Source organism: Macrobrachium rosenbergii, chromosome 16, assembly GCF_040412425.1.
Source record: "Macrobrachium rosenbergii isolate ZJJX-2024 chromosome 16, ASM4041242v1, whole genome shotgun sequence".
Taxonomy (NCBI): Eukaryota; Metazoa; Arthropoda; class Malacostraca; order Decapoda; family Palaemonidae; genus Macrobrachium; species Macrobrachium rosenbergii.
Genome location: NC_089756.1, coordinates 63205278 through 63230277, shown reverse-complemented (window position 1 = coordinate 63230277; position 25000 = coordinate 63205278). Strand labels below are relative to the sequence as shown.

The 25000-nt window shown below is 40.9% G+C and overlaps 1 protein-coding gene and 1 non-coding gene across 8 annotated transcripts in view; both read left to right on the top strand.

Moving 5' to 3' along the window:
• Nucleotides 1-25000, top strand: part of LOC136847478 (von Willebrand factor A domain-containing protein 8-like) — a 737466-nt gene that overhangs the window by 5101 nt on the left and 707365 nt on the right. The gene's annotated exons all lie outside the window — the stretch shown is intronic.
• Nucleotides 11715-11823, top strand: LOC136847525 (U6 spliceosomal RNA). Its single transcript, XR_010855767.1, has one exon. It is a non-coding gene; the product is annotated as a U6 spliceosomal RNA (small nuclear RNA).

Sequence of the window (25000 nt, the reverse complement as noted above, 5' to 3'; positions counted from 1 at the left end):
GCCGCCGTCTTCTTCATCTTATCTTTGATTTCTTCTTCTGCTGCGTCTTCCCTTCCTCTCCTGAGGTCCAAGGGGGTCCCGAGAATCGGACAGACCTCCGTCGGCCAAAGGAGAGGAAGGCTGCTTCTTCCCTTTGATGGCCTTGGACGTCTAGGGACTGCATCCTTCCAAGGAGGCAGTGGGTCTCTCGTTGGCTCTTCCCGACCTTCGAGTTAGGAAACCGATTCGCATAGCCCTGGGGTTTGTGTTTCGGAAGCCACGGGCGCGCAGACCTCGGTTTGCGATCCCGTTCCCGAGTCCTAGAAGTTCCGCCTCTAACACGGGGGCTGCTTCGGGCGCTCGTTTGCGAGCTGCTCCGAGTGCTCTAGATTCTATGGAATTTCGAGTATCCCGATCTGGTCTGGAGAGATTTTCCTGGGCCCAGTTCGGGAGCAGTGCGAGAGAAAGGGCCGAGGCACTAAGGTGTCTCCGCTCCTCTTCCTGCCAGCACCGCAAGCGCTCCCCGAGTGTTTGCCAGTGCTCGGTTGGGTTCCCAGCCTGGTGTCTCGATCCTGTCTGTTCAAACACCAGAAGAAGCAGGAAGAGATTCTCTTTGGGAGTCCTGCGCGCGACTTCTAAGGGACTGACTCTCTTCCGGAAGACAAGTTTCTCTCGTTGGCTCTTTTCGCATTCTGCTTTGTGGCATTCTTGGGATCTTGGAAGTTTTGCATCTAAGACTGGTTCTGTGCTTAAGCCTTTTAATCTCTAGGCCACACCCTCGTTGTCCAGTCTTGGAAGTCTCGCGTCTAAGACTGGTTCTGTGCTTGGCTCTTTCGATCTATTAAGAAACAAAGCAGCCGCTCCCCGATTTTGAAAGTCTTGTGGTTAGCTGAATTCTGGTGAATCACGAGTGCTCTCCTTGAGAGGGACACAGGTGTCTGGAACACCCAGGTGTCTGTGCCGAGACACCCAGGTGTCTGGTGCCGAGATGCCCAGGTGTCTGGGTGCCGAGAAGCCAGGTGTCTTGATACTGCCCGCCAGCTGCTTCGGTTGCTCGGCCGGGCTTCATTCTTGTGTCTTGAACTTTAGGGTTCGAGCATGCAAGATAGCAAACACAGAATTCCCCTTTGAACCTTCTTCTTGAGGAGCCTCGGCCTCAAAGGAGTTTAGAGTTCGGGAACTAGCAATTGTTCACAGCAGATGAGTCCGGCCCGCCCAGTTACGATTGAGTTCACGCGATCGGCTCGGCTCGGCCCCCGGTCGCGCTTACGAGACTGGCTCGGCTCAACTCGGCTTGCCAGACTGGCTCAGCTCGGCTCAGCTCGCCCCGCCTGCATCCCAGTCCGCCGCATACCAACCAGCTGGATCGCGTTTGCGTGATCGGCTCGGCTCCGCCCTACTCGGTTTTTTTCCGATTTCGGCTCTCGGCTATGTTCGAGTGAAGTTTTTGCTCTTCCCAGGAAAGCACTTTGCTACGGCACAAGTGCTCTTCTGCCCCTGTGTGGCAGTAATCTCCTTCGGTTGATTATCGCTCATGGTCCGCCTCTCCTGCTTATCTTACTGGCAGGACAGGTAGGGATACTCTTTCTCCTCACCTGTTCTCTTCTCCTCTTGGTTGTTCCGAGAGGAGCGAGACGGACAGAGAGAGCTCCAACAAAATTTCCTTTGGAGTTCGGCTGCCGGGCGTGCTTTGGGTGTCGGTCCCCTGATTCTCTCGTAGTATAACCAGGTAACCGAGGAGGGTTTCATGGGATCTGTCAAGGTCTCCCTCCAAGGGGAGAGGTACAGGAGTTTCACGCATCGGAAACAGCGAGGTCTTCCTCTTCAAGCTTGAGATCGCCCCGTGTTCTCGGGAACTTCGCGCTGATTCGTCGGCGCGAGGATCCCCGAGACAGGACTGAGGCTCCCCAATGGATAACCTTCATCATTTGCAACCCTTGCAGTTCCCGAGGGGCCGAGAGTGTCAGGGACCGCCACGGTCCTGGCTTCCGAGAGCGTTCTCGACCTGATGAATTCTTTTCTTCGAAGGAGTTAATTCAGGTCGAGACACCAAGCTTCCACCCCTGCCTCGACAGAATATGAATTCTTCTTGCCTCGGAGGGTCTTGCCGACTGCAGTTTTTTGGGCAATTCTAGTGCTAAGAAGAAGGACTTTGTCCCAATTCGGATCTCCGGTTTCATAAGTCCTGAGTTGGCTCGACCCTTAGGTTCTGCCCTTCTCTTTCAGAGATTTGCCAGATACCCCTGTAATCAAGGTTCGCACCAGGGCACTGACTTGTCCTTTGGACAATGGCCAAGAACTTTGGGTCTTAGTCATCTCAACTCGACCTTGAGTTCAAGCCAGCCCCCCTCAACTCCTTAGCTAAGAAGTCCTAGGCTTCAGAAGAAGATTGCAACTGCTGATGCCTGGACGAAATGATACTTATTGAGTCTCTGGAACTGGCAGCGACATTGCTGAGACCTGGGAATGGATTCCTTCAGGAGAAGTATCTATTTCCCTTAGGTCTCGGCAATTCTTTCCATCGAACTTTCATCCCACCACCTCTCCCCGTGCTCCCGATTCGGGAAATGCCAGCTGGCTAGAGCTAATTGCCTCGGTACCCTGTCATCTTGCAGAAGCTTCCCCATGGTGGAAAATGGAAGTCTGCTTCCTTTTCCCCGTTTCTTTCCTCTTCGATGTATGAGGAAAGAGTTAGGCTAATGCTTGATTGAAGGAACCTTTGAATATGCTTCATATTCCCCTCAAATCTTGTGTCTACTCACAGATTCACAGATTGAGGAATAGGCGCACACTGGTAAGACCTTGTCTTGAATTTGTGTGACCGAGATGATTAGTACCTTCCCGTCACCGTCCTGGGCTCAGGGCAGCCTTTTGGATGTCCGAGAATTCAGGATGGGTTTTGCGGCACTCACTGGTTTCATTGAACAACAAAACCACAGTAGTGGCATTTGTCGACAAACAGGAGGCAATCGTTTTTCCCCTGTTTCATCTCGACATTTGAAGGTACTCAGTGTTGTTCTATTGCACACTCGACAGCTCAATTAACCAGATGCATTCCTGGTGGGGATGTATTGGTAGGCAAGCCTGGCCTCGGGTTTGAGTGATCGGGACAGAACATGCTGCTCACTCTTTTTTCACGAAGATTCATGCAGAGACTGCTGGACTGAGAAATCCCTACCGTCCTTCTGTTGCCTCCCTGCACACAAGTCAGTAGTGTTTTCTCGCTCCTCATACCAGACCAGGGGCCGCTCTGTTGAGGCATGCTGTCTTTTGGTGAAAACTCGATATCGATGTTTTTCCCCTCCGTATTTGTCCATTTTTCGCTAGGGGTTCACAAACATTGCTCACCCCGAGTTACAGACAAATACTTGAAGACTTCCCTTCATCCGACCTGATTGCCGAGGCATCGAAAGAATTCCGCTTGACCCAATCCTCCTGTGCAGCTACACAAGAAGCGGTTCTTGAGGCAGTACATCCCTGTGTGTTCAGGACTGGGAGACTTTCCAGCTTTCCTTGCTTGCAAGCACAGGCTTTCTCGCCGAGCGGCAACGGATATAGCTGGATATCCCTTGAAGTCCTCTGCAACACTGTCCCAGGGACTGGATCCGTCTTCGCTGGTGGTGTCGTTGTCGGAACTTCTTCCTGGGTCAGAGTCGCTCGTCAAGTCTGGACTTCCTCGTCTTCTCCGCCGAGGGCTGCTTCTCTCCCTTTCATTTGTGAAGAATGTAGGCCCTTGCGACCTAGTCTTCTATCTGAAGTAGCCTTTGTCTCCTCAGTCGAGAGTTAGCTACGGACGAGAAGCTTCTTCAGTCATGCTCTCCCAGGGAACTGTTTCCTGGATGGCATGTGACTCTCGTTTAGGGTTCCTGTCCGTGCTCTGCATGCGCCTTACGAGGGTCGTCGGATAGAGATATGCCCTCTTAGGTCCATCTCTCATCTTACCCTGGCCTTGGCATAGAAGATGGAAGAACAGGGATGGGGATCATACCTCGACTCCTCGGATGTCGTAGGTGGACTCCAAATCCATTGGCATCGACTGTCGGGTTCGAGTCCTTCTTGTTCCCCTCCTCCTTGGACTTTGTATCGATGATCCAGATCATTCGTTACTTTGTCCTATTATGGAGCTGTGGTACTTTCTGAAAGGTTTGACATTCCTAACCTGGATGTCGTCAACGTTTTCACTAGTACTGTCTCTCCCAAGGAAGAAGTGTTTAAGGACATCTTCCTCCTGACTTCGTGAAGCGATCAAAGGAGGTACTTGGCAGCTGACGACAACGATACCGGTACCTTTCACCCGAGAGCTCACAAAGTCGATGGCTTGGTCCATCCCTCGCATTCGGAAGAATCTGTCGGTCTGGAGCTGAAGGCGTGTCTCTTAGTCCCAACAGACTACCTTCACCTCCTTCTTCCTCCTGGATGTTGCACACAAGCCCTTGGACACTTTTTCCTTGGGTCCTGTGGTGGCTGCTCAACAAGTTGTGTTGTCTTACCCAGCTCCTTCAAGAGGACAGGATTGCATCTCGCCTAAGGTGTTGGCTGTGATGGGTGAGAATGGAGGTTGAGTGACTGGCCTCTCTTCTTTCTCCCCCCCGTCCTGGCAACTCTCCCACGGGGATGAGAATAGGACTCGCCAACAAGCTGGAACTGGCACTGATGCAGATAAGACATAACATCGAGCTCCCGTTCTATTTTCCGTTCAGGTTATAGAAGCAATTCCCTCCTTCCTCTTGCAAGGGGGAAGGAGACCATGACTATGAGACAACCCAATGCTTGTATTTGCCTTATTGTCATCCGACGTCAAATTCTTCCAGCCTACTTTGCATGAACTTTCGTTTCCTCTTTCATGTTAAAGGGACCAGAAGTCTGACAACTGATCTTGCAGTTTCTACAACCCGATCAATTGTCAGAGGCAGTTTTCCCTTCCTCGCTCTTTCGACCAGGAAGGGAAGACAAGGTGGTGAAACTCCAGTCAGTTCAGAGAGACTTTCTCAGATTCCTCCCTCCAATCAGTGAGTCTCCTAATGTAAAGGACCGAGGGTTTGTATATTGTGCCGGAACAAATAACAATTTTCATAGTAAATTGTATTTTTCCTAACTATACAAACCCGAGGTCCTTTACACTTTATGCCCACCTCATGCCACCCTCAATCTGTACCTGGGCCGAAAGGCAAACTGGAATGTTTACATCCGGGCAGGCGGGTATCCCCGCCTACCTGGAGGTAGTTACTGCCTAACCACCTTGTTCAAGAGTTTAACAGCTCGTTTTTAGCCTAACTGAAAGTATCTCCTAATGTAAAGGACCGAGGGTTTGTATAGTTAGGAAAAATACAATTTACTTTAAAAATTGTTATTTTATGGTACATGGGATTTCTGCTGTCTGGGATGATATTTTCATCTCTCAATCTGTCTCATGGCAGATGTACAGTAGTTATGATTTGAATATTTTAGATTAAAAAGACCACTTGAGTTACTAGACTCTCATATGAGCTGCCTGAAGAATTTGTGTTGTTAGAGTATAAGGTGGAAATGGGAGTTTGGGCTGAAGGATATTGCAGTAAATTTAAGACACAGCTCTCAGTTGGTTGTATATCATTCTCTGTTAAAACAAAGATTGTGCAAGTATTCACATTTCTAAAGTGCTACACACACTTTAGCAACACCGCTTATCTGGTTAAACTACCTGATGATATTAGTATCACTGGTAGTCCCATCTACAGTGTGCCTTTAGGGACAGCTGTGTGACAGTAATACTGTATTGCATTCTGCCTTGGGGAGAGAGACAGCTAAGTTGTCAGTTAGCATTCTTCAGTAGGTGAAGATCAAATATCCTCATTTGCCACAGCCAAAGGATAGAGACTTCTTAGATATTTCTGTACATGTTTCCAAAGAGCTTCTACATCCACCAGGGCTGAAGAGTCCTGAGACTGCAATTGAAGTGAAATTTGCCTCATGTCACAAAATACACTATTTGTCATACTTGCAGATTCCTTAAATACTTCTAAGTATTTTTTCAGGAAAGTTCTTGATATTACTTTTGTCCCATCATGGTTTTCAGTAGAGAACTTGCATGACTTATTTTGCACGGCTTCTTAATCTTTGGCAATTTCCAGGTTTTGTGGTGATAGTTCCAAGCCTGAAGTTGTCAGGTTAACAGTTGGTTTTAAAACATCATGAACAGAAAAGTAATGTTAGTAATGTCCAAAAGATGGTTTGGAATAATTTTAGCTTGAATTTGACCATGTGATACTTGCTATGATAGTTGAATGTTCATTTCTGCTATATGTGGAGACTGGAAAACAAGTGCCACTCATGTGCTTATATTTCATTTTTAATGGATTTTCCACTGAATATCTTTCACTCTCAAAGTGTTGTCTGCTAAATAGTTATAAAGTATGCTCTAATATGTCTACTACAAATTATGATTTGCTTGGAAAGGGACTGGAAACAGAACTTTAAAATCCATAATTACTGACAGTGTTATCAACAAGGAAAAATTTATATGTATTTTTCATGGTGGAAAAAGTGTCTGTAAATATCCAGATGTTTGATCTCAATATTTTGAGATAAAACTAAAGGAATGCTTTAACAAGGTTGTAGGAAGAATTTTGTATTTTGCAAAAGCCTAATTGATGTTTCTTGTTGCTGGAATGTACTTTTTCATTGTGTCATGTACTGCCAGGCACCATCAATAGTTATTTGAACCCTTTTATCTATGCATATGCTTCCTGCAGGCCTGTTGGCAGTTTCAACTTCTCTGAAAGCTGTAATCTCATTTTAAAATTTATCTGCACTGAAACCTTTCAGAATGGATGACTTTAATGATTGTTCATTTGGAGTGTCCTTCAACATTGAATTTCTCTTCAAGTAGAAGATTTAGGAGCAATCATCTGCCAACAGGAGAGTGATTCTATTTGAACATCTCTTGATTACACTTTGGAGGACTCTGAAGTCAAGGAGTGGTACTATTCAAGGATGCCACACACTAAACATCAGCAGCAAGACAAACTGACAACATATCAGGTAATTGATGGGCTAATTAGACCTAAGGTGTATAATAATCATCATCATTGTTTGTGTTTAATTTATTGTGGTAATGAATATTAATTACTGTTTAAATAAACAAGACTAGTGTGTCATTTTACATGCCTCTAGGGTCCATGGCAGACGGAATGGTTTGTTGACCTGGCAGCAATTGAGGGTCATGTTCCCCTGAGCTGGGATCCAAGAAGACCAAGGAGGAGCGGCAGAATTTCTGCCCCAGCTGGAAAGAGTCTCTCAGAGAGAAAAAAGGCCGCTGAACTGACTGGGAAGACCAAGAGTGGCCTGTCCGCTTGAAAAGGAAAATCAGGAGAGATGTTGGAAAGCGTTTGGTTAAGAAGAAGAAGCTAATCACTTCCAGAAGAAGAAGATTTCTGTGCTGGTTTCATTGAGATTTAAATAACTGAAAATGGATTAATTTTCCTCCTGAAAACTTATCCTTGCCAAATTCCACAAAAAATATCAGAGTTTAAGATGTTGCCTTCTTTTTCATTTTTAAATTTCATCAACCTTGGCACTTGGCTGGCACTTCCCTGGCAATTTTCTGGTTTCAAGATTTTAGGCTAGTGCTTGATTTTAATTTTCAAATCTTGTGTATTGCTAATGCTTGTTTGTAAAACTGATGTTAAGCTGAATCCAGCATTGTCTCCAAAGGATTTGATGGGCCTTTGATGGGCTCTGGCCTGCAGTAACTGTTGTTGGGAGAGGCAGATGTAAACAAACCAAACTGGCTGGTAGCTGCTTGATTTTGGGTCCAGTCCATTCTACTATGGTGTTGCCTGGTTTTGAAAAATCACTTTCAAATGTCTTTCAATTAATAAAGTTCAAATCCAGTGCGGAACGCTTCCAGTTGGGCTGCTTGCATTTTCACACCTAACATTTAATTCTCTGAATGGTCGATTGAAGAGATCCTCAAACATTGTTGTTCTATCAAACCAAAGGTACAGACTGATTTCCTGACAAATCCGATTTTTGCAGTTCTGGTCCTGGCAAAACCAGGGTTCTGCTGTCTTTTCTCTGGGGTTTTTCTGCCTAATTATTCAAAGATTTGTCTCTCTGGCTTTCCAGTGAGTCGATTTTTATTGAATCAAATCCAGTGTGCTTTAGTTATCGAAGAGAGTGTCGATTTTGTCCAGCCATGCTTCTGGCTGTGAGTCCACTCCTCTGGGAATCTTTTTTGGTGCAGCAGGTGTGGTGGAGGCTTCTGTCTTGCCATGCTTCAGCATTCTCCATTTTTTCTTTCCTGCTGAGTTTGAGTGTTGTATGCTGTCTTCACCTTGGTGATTTGAAACTTTTGAAACAAGTATCTGCCGTTTTTGTTCTTTGTCTTTGGGCAGTTCTTGAATTCTTATTGAGATTTGAGAATGGGAGTGCTAGATTTGGTGGTTATTGATGCATTTTATTGGGGATGTCTAATGGTTGGGCTTCTCCACAGTCATTTGATTGTTTTGTCCAGAATCAGTATCCTTGTTGTTTATTTAAAATGTTTTCTTCTGATTCAATTTTTGAGCTTGTTGATTGTGGATTGCTGTCTGGATGTTTGATTCCAACTAGGCAATTTTGGAGGCACTTTCAGAGTCAATGAATGAGACTCAGAGGGAAAAATCTTTGAGAGTGTTAGAGAGTCAATTGGAAGAGAGAGAGAGAGAGGAGAACAAGAGAGAGTACAGTTTATTCAGTTGATTACAGTGCTGCAAATTAGAAATTTGATACTTTTCTTTAAAGATCCTCGTGAGTGTCTGGTCCCAGTAAATTCAACCCCTTTCTATTTCAGATGGAAAAGCTACTGTTCTGTTTAGGTCTGGGTTCTGCCTCACTTTATCATAACTGACAGTTTATCATTGTTAATTAATCTTTAACTTGTCCTCATCTAATTGTGGACAGAGGTGTTGCTTTTATTTTAAAATTAATTGTCCTATGTCAGCCCTTGCAGATTGACAGGGTCACAGACCAAGATTATGCTTGAGAGAGGAAGATGAGAGAGAGAGAAGAGAGAGAGAGAGAGAGGTATTTTCAGTCAGCTTTTGTATAAAAGAACAGTTTAGTTTTATAAGTGCACACTGAGCAGATATGTCGTTCTTGGATGAGGGGATTGTCCATTTAGTCTTAACCAGCTGACGTTTCCAATGAGTTTGGAGTAAAATTGTCTTCTATGATTTTCATGTCAGTCAGTTTGTTATCTGTATTAATCCTAACTAAGACTTTCTTGATTCTTGGTGTCATAAAATAATGAGGAATGCTCAGTCCTGAAAATGGCTTGAAAAGCTTTACAAGTCACACAAACAGTGACAATTCTTAAGTATAGGGATGGGTTGACTAAGCCCCAAAATGGTCTGGCGAATTTTGTTTTCAATTTCATACAACCCCTCACTGAGGAATTCAAAAATGGGTTTTGTCTTAAGTTATTACATATTTTGAATTCTTTCACAATCTTAATGAAATGCAGGCATCCAGATTTACTTCTAGTCTACCAACACTTTAAAGGATTTTAGGATGAAAAACAAAAATACTAGGTTTTGGTGAAAGTATTATTGAAATTAAAGGTGAGAATTTTTGGAATGTTACGGAAAAAATACATTTCATTCTTTTGTTTTTGCCGACATAGATTCAGTGACACGATTGTTTCAAATGACCTTTTCTGCTCATGAACATGGATTCTTTGCGAGCTGAGTAAAATTTCTTTAAGATATGACCACCGTTCGTCATTTATAATGTTAAAGAAATCAGTACCATGCATTAATCCTGGGAGAAAATAGCAAAATATTCACTGTTGGCAATTGCAGACCTTCATTGGAATGCACCTGATCATCGAACACGGTAAAAATGTTCTTTTCTTAAGATTTTATAAATGGTGAATCACGTTTTTGGTACAACTCTTTTTCTACCTTATGCTAATGCTTAATTATACTGAGACTTTAACCTTTGTTCATGAGACTTACCTGCCAGATATATATATAGCTGTATTCTCCGAAGTCCGACAGAATTTCAAAATTCACAGCACACGCAGTGGCCGGTCAGGTGGTTAGTACCCATTCCCGCCGCTGGGAGGCGGGTATCAGGAACCATTCCCATTTTCTATTCAGATTTTCTCTGTCGCCGGACTGTCAACACCTGTTGTCAGTTCCTCCGCCATTTGGATTTCAAATTTGTTGTCACTTGAGTATTTTGGTTGTTTTTGGTATTTGACTTGGATCTGTGACTTGGCATATGCTCTTTTCTGGACCGTTTTGATTTTGCTTTTGACTTTTCTTTATAATAAGATGTCTTCCTCTAGCTATTGAGTCTGTAGCTTGGGTGTTGTAAGGTGAGGCTATCGAAGACTTTGATAGTTCCTCACACTTTATGTATGATATGTAGGGTGTTCAATGTTCTATGATAATCGGTAATGAATGTGAGGGATTATCTGAGGGTGAGTGGAAGAAATATGAATCCTATATGCTTAAATTGGAGCGTGATAGGTTGAGGAGGTCTTCCTCCAGGAGTGCATCTGTAGATGGACAGTCAGGGTTTTCTCCTACTAGTAACCCTGTAGTTTTTTAGTCCTAACCCTGTAGTGTTGCCTTGGGCCCTGAGGTTGTTGCTGAAAGTAATTCCTTGGCTCTCGTGTTGAGTCAATTCGTGCTCTTGAAACTAAAGTGAATGCCCTTCAAACGCAAAGTGTTGTTTGTGCTAGTGCCCCTAGTGTTGTGGAGGGGGCGTCAGATCGACCCTATAATGCCTCTAGGCCTGGACCTCTGCCGAACTCCCAGGACCAGGGAGGGGGCATGTCGAAAGCCGCATGAGGGTTACGGGGACTTCCCACCGATCTGACGTCCCTTCGGCAGGTCCTGATGACTCCACCCAGGCTGCCAGGGATCGTGCTCAGGCACGCATCCATAGGATTGCTTCTCGTCCTCCGACACGTCCTCCCCGCCTCGGGGTTGGAGCTCTCAGTTGGACTCTCGCCCTCTTAAGAGAAGCTTGAGAGGAGAGGACGCTTCACGTCCTCTTCCTCTAGACGTTTTGTACTCTTCCCCGAAAGTTTCGTGGATATTCCTCTGCAGAAGAGAATAAAGTGTTTTTCGAATGATGACGCTGCTCGACCCCCAGTCGCGCTAAGGCAAGGGCTGGAGCTTCTTCCCCTGTGGAAGGAAGAATACGTCTCTCTCCCCCTTCCTTCTCTCAGGTTCAGCCCTTCTCCCGAGAGAGCTGGCTTCTCCAACTTGCGTAAAAGATTTTGTTGGGTTTGCAACAACAGCTGGATGCTCTCATGAACCTTTCAAGATTCGAATCTGCCTGTTAAGAGAGGTACAGACTTTCACCTTCGTCTCCTGCAAAAGTTCATCTGAACTAGATGTTGGCTTCTGTCGTCTAGAGAGAGTGTTTAGTGGCTTCCTTTCGTCTTCCCGTTTGAGGTGTTGGCCTTTTCTCTTGTCTCGCGCCAGGAGCGTCTTGCTCTCTCTAAATTGCTTCTCACGGCTTCTTGTCTTTCACCTAAAGAAGGTTTAAAAGGGGCTTCCTAGCCATGACGCTTCCCGATTTGAACGCTGTAACTCTCTTCTCTTACTTGCCACGGAGCCTCTGCGGCTCCCACGCCATGACGCTCCGCGCTCTCCATCCGTATAGCTTCTTCTTGTGTTGACGCTTCCAACTCCAGTTGTTCATCATGCTCGCACAACTACCCGCATCAACATCTGATGTCCTTCTTAATTTAGCCAGTACTTGCTTCTCAGTACATATACTAAAAATTGGAACGATACAGAGAAGATTAGCATGGCTCTTCTGCGCAAGGATGACACTTGCTTCATCGTCAACTTCCACATTTTTATGTTTACTATCATTACTCTAGTTGACGACTTCTTCGTTCGCGGAGTTCCCGCTTACGTATCGGCGAATCGGAACTCCTTTCACCACTCACTCAAGACCCTCCAGCTGAGGAAGAACATCCTCTTTCGTCAGAGCCTTTGGATGAAGAGAAACACCTTTCATCTTCTTCTTCCTCTGATTATCAGACTCTGGCTTTTTTGTTTAAGGATCTGTTTCCTGAGACTTTTCAACCTTCGGCTCCTCTCTCCCTCCTTCACAGTTGTCTTTGTCTTAAGGGAGAGAACTCCTGGTTTTCTTAAAATGAAGAAATCAAATTTTCTACCAAGGGATATTTTTAAGAAAGTTCAAGACATATCCTGACTATCTTCCAGAAAGTTTTATTTGCCTCCTTCACGTTTGTTAGGAGTTATAAACAAAATTTGTAACCTATCAGGTGAGTCAAATTTGACATTTTTCGACTTCTAATGGGACTTTGCTAATCTTGTCAGTATCTCGAAGGTCTCAATTGTCCTCTTCTAGGTTTCTTGGACTCTTATAAATGGACCACCATCTTAAAGGACTTTCAAGACTGTTGAAGTCTTTAACTTCTTGGCAACCCTGTCTGGACATAGTACGCATCAGGCTAAAAGTCCAGGAATTCCATTAGTCTGGGGAGCTGTCCAGTGGCTATGCATGGACAAGTAGCATGGCTCAGAAGAACTTGACTAAGTTTTCGTCGCGCCCTTTTTAAAAAGAGGCATTGTTTTGACACTTTTTTGGCAAAATCTGTTTCTTCATTTAGCGAAGGGATATTACTTTGCAGGTCTATTTTTGGCCATCTATGTCCCCAAACCTTGGTCAAACTGTGATAACGCTGCAAGCAAATAAATACACAGAGAAGGCAAAAAAGATTGTTTTCCAGGTCAAAACTAAAGTTATCCATTTAAACTGCATCTCCTTCATAACGTTGCACTTCTCAATGATACAAAAGCTAAAAGAAAGCTAAATAGCCCTTTCAACAAAGGGGCTTCCATGGGAAGCAACTCCAAACCCGCACCACGAGGGAGAGGTTTTTCCTAGAGGCAATGTCACCCCAAGAGAGGTGGCAAGTGACTCCTTTCATCTCCAGACTCCAGTAGCAGCCAGGCTTCTTCATTTTGCACAAGCCTGGAAAGAGTGAGGGGCAGACGTTTGGTCCCTCCTACTGTTAGAGAGAGGGTTACTTGATTCCTTTCCTGTCTCCTCCTCCTTTGTTTTTGTTTGTCTCCCAACTGCCATCCTGTCAAACAGAAAATTCTGTTTGACCTGCTCGAACAGATGCTCGAGAAGAGAGCAGTGGAACAGGTCTTGGACACAAAATTCCCGGGATTTTACAACAGATTGTTTCTAGTCCCAAAACATTTCAGTAGGCTGGAGACCTGTCTTGGACGTCAGCAGGTCTGAACAACTTTGTCCTGAAGGAAAAGTTCAAGATGGAGACGTCTCAGTCAATACTAGGAGCCCTTCATCCCGGGATTGGATGGTATCTTTGGATCTCCAAGATGCTTATCTTCACGCCCCTATTCATCCGCGTTCGATGAAGTATCTCAGGTTGTCTTGGGGACAAGACGTTACCAGTTCAGGGCTCTCTGCTTTGGACTCTGCACAGCCATACCACGTTGGTGTTTACGCCGATCAGCTTATGAAGAATCTGGTCAGCGATGTGGTTGCACCAGATGCTGTTGGGTCGCTCAGGATCTCTCTGAAAAACGCTTTACCTGGACGACTGGCTGATCTCACTCTACTTGGACGACTGGTTGATTCGAGCGTCGAAACAAAGGTGTCTGGAGGACCTTCAGTTGACTCTGGAACTCGTGAAGTCCCTGGGACTTCTGGTCAATGTGGAAAAAGTCGCAGCTGATCCCCTCACAGTCCATTGTTTCTGGGGATTCAGATGAATTCAGCGGCTTTTCTAGCGTCTCCATCGCAAGAACGGCAGCTTCAATGCTGCGAAAAAGTCTCGGCCTTCTTGGAAAAGGAAACATGCTCGGTGAGGGAATGGATGAGTCTGCTGGGGACCATTTCCTCGCTGGAGAAGTTTGTTTCTCTGGGAAGTCTGCATCTCAGGCCTCTTCAGTTCTTTCTGTTGGAGAACTGGCAAAACAAGGAAGACTTGGAAGAGGAATTGAGGATTCTTCCTTCCATAAAGAGTGATCTGTGGTGGTGGCTCGATCCTGTGAAATTGGGAAAGGGATCTCCCTCAAGCTTCTGAACCCCAACCTAGTGTTGTTTTTCCGATGGGTCATCAACAGGTTGGGGGCAACACTGGGGAAAGGAAGTGTCAGGAACCTGGAGAGGGGAACAGGTGTCCTGGCACATCAACATCAAAGAGTTGGCGGCTATCTTTTAGCCCTCCAATTCTTCGAGGTCCAAGTTTGCCAATCGTGTTGTTCAGGTAACTCGGACAACACTCGGACAATACCTCAAAAACAGGGCGGAACACACTCGTTCCTGTTCAGCCTTGCAAGAGAGATTATTCTTTGGGCTCATGCTCGCGCAACATTTCAATTCTCACAAGATTTTGTTGCAGGGGTCGAAAATGTTCGAGCAGACCTGCTCTGTCGGCGCCATCAACTTCTGCCGACGGAATGGACCCTTCATCAGGAGGTTTGCCAAGATTTTTGGAAATTTTGGGGTCGCCATCTTGTGGATCTTTTTACGACCTCAAGAACAGCGAGGCTCCCACTCTACTAAAGCTCCCCTGTACTCGACCCAGGCCAGTGGCGATAGATGCTCTTCTCTGGGATTGGACGGGATGGATGTTTATGCCTTTCCCCCGTTCAAAATTCTGGGAGAAGTGATCCGCAAGTTCGCGGCCTCACAAGGGACGAGGATGACTCTCATCGCCCCGTTTTGGCCTTCGAACCACTGGTTCTCGGAGATTCTCTTCTGGTTGGTAGACGTTCCGAGAACCCTTCCTATGAGAGCAGATCTGCTCAGACAACCCCACTTCGCGAGATATCATCAAAACCTCCCCGCTCTGAACCTGACTGCATTCAGACTATCGAAAATTGGTCAGAGCGAGGGGTTTTTCTGGCCAGTGGCACGGGCCATCGCTAGAGCCAGAAGATCTTCATCTATCAGGTATATCTAGCGAAGTGGGCAACCTTCAGAGGTTGGTGCAGAAAGAAGGGTTTTCCTCTTCCTCTACCACTGTGAGCCAGATTGCTGATTTTCTCCTTTATTTAAGAGAGAAAAACTCAAATTAGCAGTTCCGACTATCAAAGGTTATCGGAGCATGCTTTCTCTGTTTTCAGACACAGAGGACTGGATTTGTCTGACAATAAGGACCTCCACGATCTCTTGAGGTCTTTCAAGACGTCTAAGGTTCCTCAGCCTATTCCCCTACTTGGAATTTGGATGTTGTGCTCAAGTTTTTAATGTCCAGTCCTTTTGAGCCTCTCCATCTGCATCTTTTAGGGATGTTACTAGAAAGACGGTCTTTCTCACTGCTCTGGCGACGCAAAGAGAGTGAGCGAAGTTCAGGCTATCAGCCGTCATGTGGGCTTCAAGGGACACAATGCTGTCTGCTCTTTAAGCCCTAAGTTCTTGGCTAAGAATGAAAGGCCTTCTAACCCTTGGCCTAGACATTTTGAAATTAAAGGTTTGGCAGACCTTATTGGACAGGAACCTGAGAGAGTTCTATGTCCTGTTAGAGCTCTCAAGTTTTACCTTAAAAGAACTCAGGACACTCGTGGTCCCTCGGATAATTTATGGTGTTCTGTGAGGCAACCAGTTAATCCTATGTCGAAGAATGCACTGGCATTCTTCATTAGGAATGTCATGGAGGCACATTCTTGTTGTGACGACTCAACTTCAAGTTGTTGAGAGTTAACGCTCACGAGGTGAGGGCAGTCGCTACCTCCATGGCGTTCCAGAAAAATATGGCACTCAGTGACATTCTCAGTGCCACATTTTGGCGAAGTCAATCGGTGTTTGCCTCACACTATTTGGCAAGATGTTTAGGTAGCATACGAAAATTGCTTTTCACTGGGACCATACATTGCTGCTTCAACAACCTTGGGGACAGGGGTAGCTCTGATCCTATCCTTTAATCTTGATTAGGATTTTTAATTGTTTTTTGTGTTTTTTTATGGTTGTTGGGTCGATTGATGGAGGCAGTCTTCCCAATCCTTTGCAAACTAACGTCTTAGGTGTTGGTTAGGTGGTTGGAAATGCTCTTTTGTCCTCATTGTATGGTCTATGATCTAGTCACATTGTGGTCACGCCCCGTTGACAGATCATCTAGCAGTCGCCAGCTTTATAGGTCACTACCTTGCTGGGGTCTCTAGTAAAGCAGAAGCAGACTAGAGTGACAGTAACCACTCAGTCAGCTATGCTATCAGATAAGGGTAACCAAAAAAATAATTTTACCTGATAAAAAAAGTTGTTTTTCCCTAATTCTTATTGTCTCTACCCCCTCCAAAGGTGGTATTCAGCTATATATATATCTGACAGGTAAGTCTCATGAACAAAATGATATTTTAATAAAATAAAGTTTGTTCATATAGCTGATTATGTAACTACGGGTAAGTATATATGATATTTTATCATATTGCCCTTTTTCCAACTTACCGGTAGTTACATAATCAGCTATATGTAACTACCGGGTAAGTATAAGTGAAACGTTATTTTATCATAAAAATTTCATATTCTTCTTTTTATTATTATGCCTTGTGCTGTCTCCTTGTTTGGAAGAGTAAAATTAAATGAAATATCTGACTTTTCTCTTTGGAATTAATTGTAATTAATTTTCTTTTTCTCCAGATTCTCTCTCTAAATTACTTGGATCCTACGCACGATCGCCAGTGTTACGTATGAGGGCTTGGCTGATGAGTTTATTACTTGATTAACGTAATTTATAAGGCCCTGCGTGCCAAGAACACACGTAACCTGTCAATTGAAGCTACAAATTAACCTCAAAGACAGCTGTTATAAATGAAATAAGGTCGCAGTCGAGGAGAACCCTCGACACAAAGAATATACAGTAAATAAGGACTTCACGATAACCGTCGCCCGACTTCGGACGCAGTCAATCTCTACTTGTTAATATGATTTTAAAAACAAAACTGCTCTTCCGAACAATGGATTCGAGACACAAGGCTGCATAAAGAATGCAAAATGACTTGCTTAACCTTCCCTAATTCATAGTTAATTCACTGGAATAGTTGAATGTCGCTAAAGCCATATAATAATTAGGCTTAATCTAGACTTTGTAAAAGCAAGTTGTTGCTTGGTAATCTGATAATTATGGTGGCGAAAGGACAAAACAAGGAAACTGGAAATACAGGAAAAGAGGCTAGTAATTGACGAAGTTTTGAACAAAACTCAGACTTACCTTGGACGATTGGTTGTTGTGCATACAACTTACGATTGGAAGTTCTGGGATTAGTTCGCCACTTCACTAGTAACATAAGACTATAGACAAAGGGTGAAGGAGCCGAAACGCATAGGATGTGCGTTTGTGACAGCGGTCTGTTTCTCTCTCTGCTGACCTCGCTGGGGGTCAGATACAGGAGCGGCGCCCATGCCCTCAGGGTCTGAAATTTTGTCAAAACATCCGCCGAACAGAGCAGGTAAAAGAAAGCTTAAGACCACCTACCATAAGGTTAATTGTGGAAACTTTTCCTATGGGGTTAAGTCCCTAATGCTACGTATCCATGCTATGAACAGGCGTTAAATTTTGAACGCCCTACACTAACTCAGCCGAGACAACAATTTTCTCCCGCCTTGGTCAGTCTGACATTACTACAAATAAATGCATCGAGGGCAAACAGCAGAATATTTATGAAAATATATATATACACATTCAGGCAGAAGTATACAACAACAAGCAGGAGTCCAGAGAAGACGACAGCCAACAAAACAGTTGCATATTTATTGAAAGAAACGTTTTATGTTACTTAAACACATCATCGGTCTGTAAAATTGAAAAATACATATTAATTCTCTAATTCAAAATAAAAGCTAAATTAAAAATGGCAGTTACATTCTTTAAAATTACAAAATATATAAAAAAGTAAAAAGAAAGCATATTTTTTTCTTTCTAAGTCTACCTGATCAAAAGAAGGGGAAAGGTGAAGTGAGACCACAATATCACGCATGCCCAGAGTACACTGAGGCCAAGTGCTAAGGAGAAGAAGAAAGAAAAAAATATGCTTTCTTTTTGCTTTTTTATATTTTATAATTTTAAAAATTGAATAGCTTTTATTTGAATTAGAGAGCTTGATATTTTACAGACTGATGATTGTTTAATGAAAACGTTTCTTTCAATAAATATGCTTGTTTATTGGCCATACTGGACACTCCTGGACTTGTTGTTTTTATATATATATATATATATATATATATGTATATATATATATATATATATATATATATATATATATATATATATATATATATATATATATATATATATAATATATATATATATATATATATATATATATATATATATATATATATATATATATATATATATATATATATATATATATATATATATATATATATATATATAAAACAACAAGCAGGAGTCAGAGATGACGACAGGCAACAAAACAGTTGCATATTTATTGAAAGAAACGTTTCATGTTACTTAAACACATCATCGGTCTGTAAAATTGAAAAATACATATTAATTCTCTAATTCAAAATAAAAGCTAAATTAAAAACGGCAGTTACATTCTTTAAAATTACAAAATATAAAAAAGTAAAAAAAAGCATATTTATATATATATATATATATATATATATATATATATATATATATATATATATATATATATATATATATATATATATATATATATATATATATGCATTTAATAGTCACTTCTCTTTCTTGCAGGTTAATTGACGTTGGAAAAACTGGGTTGAGCTTTCACTGAAGATAAGGGAAAGTGCCCTCTTATCTTTGAGTCCATTATATACTCCATCATGTGTTATAATGTTAATCATTCTGACACAATACCTGGCCAAAAGACCAACTAAATTAGAAGAAATTCTTTGATATTAGTTTGGTCACCATGGAGCTCTGGTAGACCATGGAAGGTAACTCTTTTGAGGACCAAAACAGCGACTACCAAAAATAGATATATATGTATATATATATATATATATATATATATATATATATATATATATATATATATATATATATATATATATATATATATATATATATATTATATATATATATATATATATATATATGTATGTATGTATATATGTATATATATATATATGTATGTATGTATGTATATATTTGTATATATATGTATAAATATTTATATACATTTATATACATATATATATATATATATATATATATATATATATATATATATTATATATATATATATGAATGTCTTTTTCTTGTAATACCACAGTGTAATATGAATATAAAAATGCCCATAAAACACTATTTAAAACGTTGCAACCATATATTTGGGCACCTGCTTCTGCCCCTGTTCACTGGTAGAATATGGACAGATGAAATGTTACAAGGGTATATATACAAAGCATATATAGGTGTGGCATTAAGTCTTCGATGGTATGCAGGTGACCGTTTCTTAAGAGGGAGGAGAATAACCAATTCCCTAGAGGTTTTTGGCCTCATTAACTCCCGTTTGGTGACGATTCTGGAGGTCGTGTTCTGTGGGCCACCTTCTTCAGAAGCGGTCTGAGGATTAAAGGCATCGATATCGTCCGATTTCCAATGTCCTCCTGACAAGTTCATATTGTTGGTTTGATTGATGATAGCAGATTCCAGCATCTTTCTTTTGTATGGACAGCTACTTTTGAAAACCAGCTCCGCCCCCTCCAGCTTATGGAATGGCCAGTATCTCTAATATGTCATGAAAATCCCGAACTCTCATTCATATGTTACCGACCTTTTGTGCTCTATTATTCTTTATTCAGGCGATCTACCTGTTTCCCCTAAGTAAATCTCACTACAGTTGCCAAGACGTATCTTGTAAACTCGGCTTCTTCCCCTTTGTTATTTAAATTGTGCGTTAATGGCGAGCTCGATGGATTTGGAATAATGGAAGATGAAAGGATTGTTTGACCTGAGTTGTTCTGTGGCTTTTGGATGTTTTTTGTAATGGGTAGCTTTATTTTTATTGTTAAAATCTATTTGTCTGTTGTGAGTGGGACCTTTGTAGTATATTTTATTAAATAGCCTTCGATAATGTGGGGTGGGTAGAGCAGTTCTTTAAGTGTTGGTGGATTGTTTTGAATTCTTTGTCTAGGTACCCATTTGAACATATTCTAAGCCCTGAGGAATAAGTTGCACCCTTACCATGATCTTTACAGATAGCTTAAGAAGTGAATATGAAACAGCATATTTCCTATATATATATATATATATATATATATATATATATATATATATATATATATATATATATATATAATATATATATATATATATATATATATATATATATATATATATATATATATATATATATATATATATATATATAATATATATAGATATATATATATATATATATATATATATATATATATATATATATATATATATATATATATATATATATATATATATATATATATATATATATATATATATATATATATATATATATATATATATATATATATATACAGGTTGACCATCACTAATCTGGCATCATTGGGACCTGGAGGTGCAGGATTAGCCATTTTGCGGATTAGCCATTTATTAGGCTAGAATACACGAAATCCAGTAGCTAAGCACCTCATCTTAGAATTAAAATATCCTATAAATCAGTACAAGACTATTAATAAAGGAAAGACAATTATCAAATACAGGTAGTGCTCGAGTTACAATAATTCGACTTACGATATTTCGAGTTCTACGATTACGATGGGGTTAGTAATTAATACCCGTGTTTAAAATATTTAGGAAATATTTTTAGAATTCAGAGCACAGGCAGCAGGTACAATCAGTCAGCCAGAGAGACCAACTTGCAATAGAATAACTTCTTTTCCTCCATCTCTTTATTCCATCTGCTAGTTAAAAAGTAAAAGAGAATGATAAAAGTATTGTTAGTAACGTTATACTTTTTGCGTAAATGCGACAGCCATAAACAACTGAGCAGGAAACTGTTGTTTTGCTAATAATCGTATTGGATAACAACTGTTTTGCTTGTATTTCAACTATCGTGCGATAATACACAATTACCGTATTTATGTTACAAATAATGTTAAGTACTGTACAATAGGACTGATATATTTTTTACACTATACCCTTATTCGCTTTGGAGAAAAGATCGGCAGGAAATATACTTCTACAGTAATTTAAAGCTGTAACAGCAGCTTCGGACTTCGTAATCAGAGGTCTGTGGCGAAGTTCAAACCATCAATTACTGATCAGAGGCAGACACTTTGCTATCCGTGTAGACATCCCGGGATTATATATGTAATCAACGGATAGGTTTGCTTAAAAGCAAATGGATGTTACAGACTAAATACACACACAAAACAAAGCCACTACAACACCTTCTAAAAACATAACAAACATCTCACGTCTCGAACTCTCGCCATACCCGCGCAATAACTTCTATGCTGCTGGGAAGAAACAAGTGGGTGGGTATGATACATGAAACATACGTGCGGGGTGTTAGCGATGTCAGGCAGGGCAGCCGATCGAGACCACAGGTCTACCCCAAAGCCAAATCTAAAGTCCTTCAAAGAAGGCATCGTATATTACCCCATACAAAAATGGGAATAAAAGCACGTTAAAGAAAACATGAAAAGAAGAAGTAACTTAAAGCTGTAAGTTGTAGCTGAAGCTGAGAAAACAATGTTCAAGCTGCTAATGATTATAAATTATCGTGCATCGGCAACATGGATGAAACTCGACCATTAAATAAAACTGGAGAGAATGTATTTTAATCAAAACTACTGGGCATGAAAGAATACAAATTACTACTGTTTTCACGCTGATAAAAGATAAGGACGAAAACTCTTATGATGAAATCAAGAAAATAGCGAATGGAATCTTGATTTTTTTTACACAAACAAACATGCTAAACGCAAGCCCGTTTGTTGATGCAGCACACTGCGCCACCATGTTGCGGCGGGCGAGTGAGTTACGTCCCAGCGAGTTAATTCAGCGACAGGAAATTTGAAAATTAGTGCGGAAACATTGAAATACTCTGAAGAAATTTATGCGGATTACTGATTGTTCGGACTACTGATTGCCGGATTAGTGATGGTCAACCTGTTATATATATATATATATATATATATATATATATATTATTCTATGTGATATATATATATATATATATATATATATATATATATATATATATATATATATATATATATATATATATATATATATATATATATATATATATATATATATATGTATATGTATATGTATATGTATATGTATATGTATATATATATATATATATATATATATATATATATATATATATATATATATATATATATATATATATATATATATATATATATATATATATATATATATATATATATATATATATATATATATATATATATATATATGTATATGTATATATATATATATATATATATATATATATACATACATATATATATACATATATATATATATATGTATATGTATATGCTATATATATATATTTTTATATGTATATGTATATATATATATATGTATATATATATATATATATATATATATATATATATATATATATATATATATATATATAATCAGAAAGCTAATCAAGCGTCCTTTAATATCAAATTCTCTACCTAAAGAATAATATATTTTCATATATAATTACCGATAAAAAAGTAAGTTGATAATAAGTCCACCGTCCCGTGGGATCGAACCAGCGATAAACGAGAATCAGGACTTTGACCACCGGGCACTATCAAATCTAAGGCCACAAAGAGGTATAAGTTGAATAACATCTCCCGTCAACTCACCCGTCGAACTCAGGTGTTTTGCGTTTGGTGGCGATATCCACCCACCTCTGCCATGTTGACCGTGTAGTGCGTTTGTCATTAAATAAATATATATGACTATTTATCACATCACCGTGATTCATATACAATCATAAAGCTACATACGCCCTTTAATATCAATTCACTCTACCTGGAAATAATATATTTTCATATATGTTACCGTAAGTGACGGTGGACTTATTATCAACTTAAAAATTCCTCTAATATATATGAAAATATATTATTTCTGTATAGTACATATGGATATTAAGGGAAGTCTGTCAGCTTTCTGATTGTATATGAATCACTGGTGATGTGATAAATAGTCATAATATGGTTAGTCATTTGACAAACCTACGGTCAACATGGCAGAGGTGGGTGGATATCGAAGTCTCCAAACGCAAAACACCTGATTTCGACGGGTGAGTTGAGGGAGATGTTATTCACTTATACCTCTCTTGTGGCCGATTTCGTTAGTCGCTGACTGTAGTCATGATTCCTCTTATGCGTCGCTGGTTCGATCCAGATGGGACGGTGGACTTATTATCAACTTAAAAAATTCCCCTTCGGTAACATATATGAAAATATATTATTTCGGGTAGAGTGAATGGATATTAAAGGACGTCTGTAGCTTTCTGATTGTATAAGAATCGCGGTGATGTGATAAATAGTCATAATATGGCTACGACAAACGTGTATCACTACATGGTCAACATGGCAGAGGTGGGTGGATATCGTCTCCAAACGCAAAACACCTGAGTTCGACGGGTGAGTTGACGGGAGATGTTATTCACTTATACCTCTTTGTGGCGATTTCGTTAGTGCGTCACTGTAGTCCTGATTTCCTCGTCCGTCGCTGGTTCGATCCAATTCGGGATGGTGGACTTATTATCAACTTAAAAAAAAAAAATTCCCTTCCAGGTAACATATATGAAAATATATTATTTCCGGGTAAGTGAATTGGATATTAAAAGGACGTCTGTAGCTTTCTGATTGTATATGAATCACGGTGATGTGATAAATAGTCATAATATGGCTACGTCGACAAGCACTACACGGTCAACATGGCAGAGGTGGGTGGATATCGTCTCCAAGCGCAAAACACCTGAGTTTGACGGGTGAGTTGATAGATGTTATTCAATTATACCTCTCTTGTGGCCGATTTCGTTAGTGCGTCACTGTAGTCCTGATTCCTCGTCCGTCGCTGGTTCGATCCCCTATCACCGGTGGACTTATTATCAACTTAAAAACTCCCCTTCGAAAACATATAAAAATATATTATTTCCGAGGTAGAGTGAATTGATATTAAAGGACGTCTGTAGCTTTCTGATTGTATATGAATCACGGTGATGTGATAAATAGTCATAATATGGCTACGTCGACAAACACACTACACGGTCAACATGGCAGAGGTGGGTGGATATCGTCTCCAAGCGCAAAACACCTGAGTTCGACGGGTGAGTTGACGGGAGATGTTATTCATTTATACCTCTCTTGTGGCGATTTCAAATTAGTGATGTCACTGTAGTCCTGATTCCCCGTCCGTCGCTGGTTCGATCCCACGGGACGGTGGACTTATTATCAACTTAAAAATTCCCCTTGACACATATATGAAAAATATATTATTTCCGGGTAGAGTGAATTGGATATTAAAGGACGTCTTAGCTTTCTGATTGTATATGAATCACGGTGATGTGATAAATAGTCATAATATGGCTCGTGCGACAAACGAAATACGGTCAACATGGCAGAGGTGGTGGATATCGTCTCCAAACGCAAAAACACCTGAGTTCGATTTTTGAGTTGACGGGAGATGTTATTCACTTATACCTCTTTGTGGCGATTTCGTTAGTGCGTCACTGTAGTCCTGATTCCTCGTCCGTCGCTGGTTCGATCCACGGGACGGTGGACTTATTATCAACTTAAAATTCCCCTTCGGTAACATATATGAAAATATATTATTTCCGGTAGAGTGATGGATATTAAGGACGTCTGTAGCTTTCTGATTGTATATGAATCACGGTGATGTGATAAATAGTCATAATATGGCTACGATGCGACAAAGCGACTACACGGTCAACATGGCAGAGGTGGGTGGATATCGTCTCCAAACGAAAACACCTGAGTTCGTTCATGAGTTGACGGGAGATGTTATTCACTTATACCTCTCTTG